Source organism: Haemaphysalis longicornis, unplaced genomic scaffold (assembly GCF_048455015.1).
Source record: "Haemaphysalis longicornis isolate Haplotype H1 unplaced genomic scaffold, Haemaphysalis longicornis Haplotype H1 scaffold_4, whole genome shotgun sequence".
NCBI lineage: Eukaryota > Metazoa > Arthropoda > Arachnida > Ixodida > Ixodidae > Haemaphysalis > Haemaphysalis longicornis.
Genome location: NW_027526361.1, coordinates 69,941,303 through 69,948,816, shown reverse-complemented (window position 1 = coordinate 69,948,816; position 7,514 = coordinate 69,941,303). Strand labels below are relative to the sequence as shown.

The 7,514-nt window shown below is 42.5% G+C and overlaps 1 long non-coding RNA gene across 1 annotated transcript; it reads right to left on the bottom strand.

The window, feature by feature from the left end:
- Positions 1–1,132: 1,132 nt before the first annotated feature.
- Positions 1,133–4,281, bottom strand: LOC144180394 (uncharacterized). The gene is made up of 3 exons (XR_013324396.1): positions 4,140–4,281; positions 3,925–4,047; positions 1,133–2,872 (listed from the first exon to the last, which is right to left on the bottom strand). It is a non-coding gene; the product is annotated as an uncharacterized LOC144180394 (long non-coding RNA).
- Positions 4,282–7,514: the final 3,233 nt, after the last annotated feature.

Here is a 7,514-nt window from a genome sequence, read left to right as displayed (position 1 = left end):
GCTGGGGATTCGGTTCCGGATAGCTGTTGCTGTTTTTCCGAAGGATGAGGAAAATATTCCTCGAGACACTTAATCTGCTGGCGATACGTAAACAGCCTTAAGTGCACCGAGAAATCCTTTATTGTTATATTTAGTGTTACATCAGCGCAGTCAACTTCACTTCACGTATACGTACCCAGAATTAGCGTTCTCCGTGGGTTCTCCGTGGCTGGGGGGGGGCACCTGTTCTAATTACGTGCCGTCACAAATTCTTCCCACGCGGGGTGGCGAGGCTTTTTGGTACCATCCGCTATAGACGGCCAACAACGCTGGGTTTTTGACTCATGAGACGTAATAATCTCGCATTAAAAGAAAAATACCTGTGTGGTGGATTTTCAGCACACGTCGAAAACCTCCTGGCACACTCTTAATCTGGTTCCACGTAAGATCCACTTAGTAACTGGAACTTTTTTGCAAAAAAGTTCCAGTTATATAATTGGAACTGTGTTCCACATATCCTGAAAATTAAGTGGAACAGTGCACCACATATTTTTGCAACTAAATTATGTGGATCGGTGTTCCAAATAAAAGTATGCGGATCACTGTTCCAAATAAAAGGGTAGTTAAAGTTACTGGAACATTGATCCATGTAAAATGATTATGGAATTTATCCGGTGCGCCGTTCCAGGTACCTTCAGACTAGCTGTTTATATAAAACGGTGTTCCTATAGGCATTGGGAAGCTGTCTATGGGACTCCACTTTTCCAATATTTCTGCTTTCCTGTCGGTATACACCGAGGTCATATGCCAGGCTGGCGGATGCATTGGTATCAGCAGGAAACCGCAAGCACCATTTTAACACAGCCTTGATATATGACCCGCAGTGATACCAACAATTGGAAAGCAGAAACCACCGCAGCAGTGTGGTCCCTGACAGTTCCCAACAGTTGCCTATCGGAGCACAGTTCTATATAAAAGTTAGTCTGAGGCACCTAGAGCGGCACACCCTCTTTGGCTTCACCCGCAGAATCCTGTGCTGGGTTTCAGCTGCATATAAAAGAAACAATATACTTGCATTAAAATACGCACGAAACAAACTATTATGACTCAAACACTGCTTTTTGACATACTATACAACTTTATTGGGTGTTAGTATTCATACATTTCAGATTTGAATAGCTGTCTATTTTAAATTGCAGAGAAAATGACCAACGTACAAGGAATAAATACCATAACGACAACACCAGGCTCCAAGCGGCATTTTCACATATTCACTTTTACTCAAAAACATGGTTAATAAAGACGGTATTAGGGTCGACTGCTTCATAAATAATTAGACGTGTGCGTCTACCGCGGCACTGACACAGACATTATACAACAGTGAGCATCAAATATGCTGTCTCATCAGACAAACCAAGGTAATTCAAAGGCGGAATTACTCATTGCGCTTGCCATACTGTGTTTACGCATAACTGTTTGGGAAAATGCAGTTTGCTATTAAATTGTAGGGAAAGGCCTAAAAACAAGCCATACACGGTTGTATTATCAGAAACCTACAACAGTGCAGTGCAAGAGTTTAGGAAAACAACGCTCGAGCCAAGATTAACGATAAAACATTTTGACACGAGAGGTCATATGCGGCAGTATGCCACAATTAAAACATGATTATTAAAGATAGTAGTTTCCTGACACCGGACGTAAGTGTAACATCAAGCTATTTGAAGGCAAAATAGACTTTATGAGCGTCCTGAAAAGGCCTTTGACTTAAGGCACGTTACTTGACCAAACAATTTGTAGTTGTTTAAAATAATTCATCCCAGGAAATCTCGCAAAAGCTAGCGTGAATCTTATATAATTTTGCAAACCAGGTAGCTCGAAGCATGTTACACATAATAAAATTTAACAAGCAGACTAATTATATACGTCATCAATTCAAGTGGGAACGAGTCAGACATCCTTAAGAAGCAAACAAGCCAGCGTTGAATCATACAGGGGACCAGTTTTACAAAGAAGACTTGAAAGTATTTTTTCCAGCCTCAACGTTTTACCTTAGGTAAAATTCACAGTTGCGTGCTATAAAAACCCTCCCGTCTTGCTGTCAGTGTAATTGTGACCAAATCCCTGCAACTGCCAAGCAAGAAATGCAACTTTGTTCAAAGGAGAAGACTTGTTCACGCCAAATAAGCACATTTTAAATTCTTCTACGGCATGGGTGTCAGCTCACTTACAGTACTAAAATTTATCAATGAAGGCGCAAGCCATCTGCGTAAATAAGCACTGCCACTTTCGCATCAGCAGCAGCACTGCCACGAAAAAAAATCTTATGAGCTACACTTGAATAATAGGACGTTACAATGCGGTGCCATGAAATACATTAACACCCACTATAGATTCAAAGACAGCCTGCGCATTGTGCCAATTATGAAAAATAAGGCACAACTTCAGAGTTCAGTTGACATGAAACTTGCATGTGCCAGTAACCTAAACCTCTTCATCTGATTTCACCCCCTTCATGCCTTTCATCTGACCTCCTTCATGCCTTTCAAGAGATACTTTAACCTCTACCAATAATTTAAAATGCCAAGTAGAGCTGAACACTTCAAGTATTTCCACAAAGACTCCAACTTAAATGACACCAGGCCACTGTCAAATTTCTCATGCTTTCCAAGAACTCCCTGCAAAAGTCCCAAGAACTCTTCAAAGGCACACAACCATAAGAACATGATGACACGATGAAAAAGATGACATATGCGGCGAAGAGGATGACCACATCCTGAAGTGACAATGCAGGCGGCGAATCCGTGATGTGTTTCTTGTGGGCAATATTGATGGCGCCAGTCCCTTCTCTCAAAATAACCGGGCCTCGAGAAGACTTACTGCTCACCTCATGTACCTTCAAGGAGACAAGAATATTTTGTTACATGGTTGCTTTAAATGAGTGAGTTGCTTAGGCCCTTCATAACACAGTAATTGATATAAAATCAGTGATTTCTTGCGTTTTTTCTGGGAGTGCTGCCTAAGGTGAAAGTGCGCTAAACAATATCACCACAGACAATCAATGAAATTGCCCTGATTCTGGAAAGTATCCCACCTTGCTGCCTCGGTATCCTAAATATAAGGTTTTTTATCCTTGAGAGGTTTCGTTTATTAATCAAATAACAATTACTATAATCACCTTTCGGCATTATATTTTACACACCTTCTCTCTGCAAAAAATTTTCTCTGTACTGCATAATGTGCTCCCTAGAATGCTGTAGTGAGGCTGGCTTAATATAACTTACAGCTAAACGATGTTTCTACCGCAAAGAAATAAATGGCCAGTCATAGGAAATCATAAATATCGCACTGTGGCAGACATTTTTGGGGGAATTAGTTCCACCTAAAATATTTCCCTCTCGATATGTATTACCTCCATGGTTCGTAGTGGTATGAGGCAGAAGTTGAGCTGACTAATGCTGAACTAGGCTGTTGCACAATTTTCTTATAAATCGCAACTATAGCACATTTTCTTGCAGACGTCACTTTCTGTACTCTAAACAATTTCCTTAAAAAAAATTACCCCTTATTTAACCACCTGTCAAAATCCAATGCAAGCATTACTCATGCTACGCCTGTATTTGGGAGTATTATTGGTGCTACGGGCGTATTAAAAGCGGGAAATTTAAATCGTCAGTTGCCACCGTATTGTTGTAGCAGCAACCACGTTGGGCGTGTCCGTGGTGCTGGCAAATCACAGCAACAACTCTCAAGGTGTAAAAGCTAAATATTTACAAAACTTAAATACAAAATAGTGGTTTTTTTTTGCCACTGTTGGAGCATCTGTAATAGGCGGAATGTGAACACAATGTCCAATATTGGCGTTCACGATAACTTGTTAACAGTGAGATTTTATTAGGATGAACAGCCCCAGAAATTGAGTCCCGTAAAAACAAAATGCCAGCTTACCCAACCAAAATTAAGACCCGGGTGTTTCTGCCAGGGACGTCTCAAAGTGCACTTCCAGGAAAGTTTCGCTAACGTGTTCCGAAAAGCTCCTACTGTCACCTTGAGCCACAGGCCAAGCTGTCACTGAAAAGAAGTTCAAGTTTCAAACCATTAGTTACAAAGAAACTACCTAAAAACGCGCCATGAAAGACCCAAAAATGGCAGTGCGTACTTACTTGTAGAATGCAATGATTTCATCCCGTGCAAGAGCTTTAATGTGTTGCCTTCTGATGATACACTTCCAAGAAGGGGTCGAAATACAATTAATATGGCCATATGCATTCCTTGTACAGCTGTTTTAGGTCTATCTTCGCCCTATTGCCTAGAAAATAAACAGTACAAAAATATCAGAGAATAAATTTATGCGCTTTACCCAGGGAGCACGAGAAAATGTTGAACAATGTCTGATTCGTTCCACGAAAGTCGAATGTCTTTTTTACAGCGGAAGCCCTGGTAATCTTTTCTTGCTAAACAATTTGAGATATAAAAATATCTGAACATACTTTAAGCTCACCTGTCCTTGGTCTATGCGAACTGGTGAATATCTGCACAATGTGCACGACTCAAAAGGTACTATTTTGTGGCTTATCAGCTCCACAGGGCATTCATAATCCGCCGCACTCTTCCCGACGACCCTTCAGCATGCCGAAGATGTCTTCAGCCAGTAAATGCCACAGCCATGACTTCGCAGGAGCATGTAAAGAATGAAAATAATTTGTTTTCATTTTTTTTTGCAGACAAACAAAAACATTTGTCACAACCTATCAGTGGAGGGCCAAATGTCTCCACAGTCAGCCACAGACTCTTTCTGAACAGGTCATAGAGTATGAATACAGAATGTAGCAATCTGCTTTTGCAGTATAGTTTCTACGTTCAAAGGAGAACAAAAATGGATTAATGTTTGGTGCACATCATGATTCAACAACTTTGCACCTGAGCGTTTCGAAAATTTTCCGACTCTCTAACTGCCACTGACATTGATAGCATAAAATGGCAGGAATGAATTATTTTTAAACTTACTTTGTGGCGTTAAAACTTCTAATAGTCCACACGTGAGCTTTATGGGTAATTATTCTGAGGTCTGAGGTTACCACTGACATTGACAGCATAGAAACGGCTCCACACTTTCTGCGTGTTTCCACCTGACTTCCCCTCCACAAAAGGAACGTTTTGTTACTACGCTGCTGCTCAGACAACCACTTTCCCTTGCATTTCACTACACGTCAGGGAGCCAACTAAAGTTGACTAGTGTAAATAGACCATCTAAATTCATCGAAGGCATTGGAAGAAACGGGGAACAACTACACACACAGCACAGATAAACGTAAGCAGTGCTGCCGCCAACGTCTTGAACGCACATCAACATTAGGCGGAATAGCGTGATTAGCACAGTAAATTTATGGCTCTCATAAGATCAACACAACGCAATTAACACGGAAGTTTGAAAATACCGATAAGGCTAAAGACAGACGCTCCGACAAACAAGCCGTGCAGTGTGTGCGCGCGAGACAATAGCGTGCGACTAACCCGAGAAGATTCAGTACCGCTGACAGGTACAGCAACCGTCAATATAAAACTAAGCAACACCACACCATAAGGGGACATGCAGACTCGAGAAATGCGCGCGCCAGCAACTTTCTAAATAGCACTAGCTAACGTATGCAGTCAGAAACGTTAAGCCGACTCCGACCCACAAACACACAAGCTTAAAGTGAATAACGGCCGCAAACGTTTCTCGCATCGAACAGACAGCGGAGCGGCACGTTTATCGGACGCAGTGATGAACAAGTCAATGAACAACAACCGTTACCAGAACATAAATAAGCAGCACTGACCTTTTTTGCGCATCCCGGCAAAACTTCACTTCGTCGAACAGTAAATACAGCCCGAGGACATGAAGAAACCCGCAGTTTCACGCCACAACCAAACTGGTAACCGTTCCCGCCAGTCTGACTGACAGTTCATTTAGTACATCAGGCGCATAACGCGAGCAATCAAGAAAACCGCTATAGAAGGCCACTGGTGGCGCTGCATGCGGACGAACAAAAACTAGCTTGCGAAAACGTTGAGACGTAGGGGCGCTGCTGTCCTTAAAAGTGTTCACGCAGTCCCGTTTTTCCCTCATCGTCGTTGTACCCGTTGCCGTCCCACTATACCATGCATCAACGCAAGCGGCGCTGCCTTGCGGCTGTCAACGCATGCGCACGGCATGCCGCACTGAAGTGGCGGTCTTTTCGTAATGGTTTCGGTCAACTTTTCCTTCCTCCGTGCCTTGGGCGATGCACGCCGTGGCCAGTGACCAGTCCGCGGAAGAAATCACAAGCTCGGCACCCTTGATCGCTTATATTTGCTTCGGAAAATGGGAGTAGGCCTCTAAGCGGACGTCTACGCGGCTCTGAGGCTGGAACAAAGAGCTCAGATATTAGCCAATTTAACACGTTAGTTGGGCTAAAGTTGTTTCTCGCTGCGGGCCGTGAGCGCGTGCGGTATGTGTGCATAAACTTCGATGACAGCTTTATTTCGTTCTTTTCAGTGAAGACAAAACGACGCTTCTTTATTGACTGCGTTCTCTTGACAACAAGTCTTTCCAATACCAATAATATATACTGCGACGCTCTTTGATATCCACGTTATAGAAAGCTACTTCCGTATAGTGATTCCAGTGTGATTACTCGCTAATAAGCGAGTAATACACCTTCCCGTTTTCCAGCAGTTTGTCTTCTTGAACACCAATAGTGCAGGAAAAGAGCAACGGGGGGACCAGGAGGAGAAGGCAGGTCATTCGGTGAACTTGAATTACTATGGCAAGTAACAACATTAGGGTAACACCGCGAATTTTCGCGATACTGCAATGCATAATTTGAAATAAGAATGACTTTTCAGTATAAATATATAGAATGTAAGGCAGATGCCGCGGAGTAGATTTAGTTCTCCGGGTTTTGTGTCATTCTCCTCCTGCAAAGAGGCTTTCGTTTTTGCTTGTCAACATTACTAGCCGGGACGAGACAAAATACCAAAACTAACTTCTAAGCATATAACTGCATGCGTAGCATGATGTGTGCGGTGTAAAATGTGGCGCAGTCGGTTACCATTATGTATGTACCCCATCACAACATAAGTAACGTGTACTAAGTACCATTGAGCGCATACTACACCACAGCGAGATGATGACTGAGTGTTGAACAAAAACTGCCGTTTCTGCGAAACTTTGTAAACCAAATGCATAAAATGTAATGGCCTCAATAAGTATTTCGTAATGAAGATGTTCACAAAAGCACCACGAATTCTTCAGCGCTATAGCAGCTATGGCTTTGCCCGAACGGCAGACGGGGAAAGGGAAGACGTTTAGTCCTTCTCAAATTGAAGTCACTGGTGATTTTGTATACTTGACGCCTCAAATTAGAAAAATACGATGTTCACGAAAGCGATTTGGGTGCCGCAGAACACCTGGAAATGGGTTCCTGCAATTTCTTCTTTTGCCTAAGATATCCTGCTCTCGACATTTTTAATGCTTTGTACAGCGTTGACAAAAAAGTGGGATTTCGTTTTCT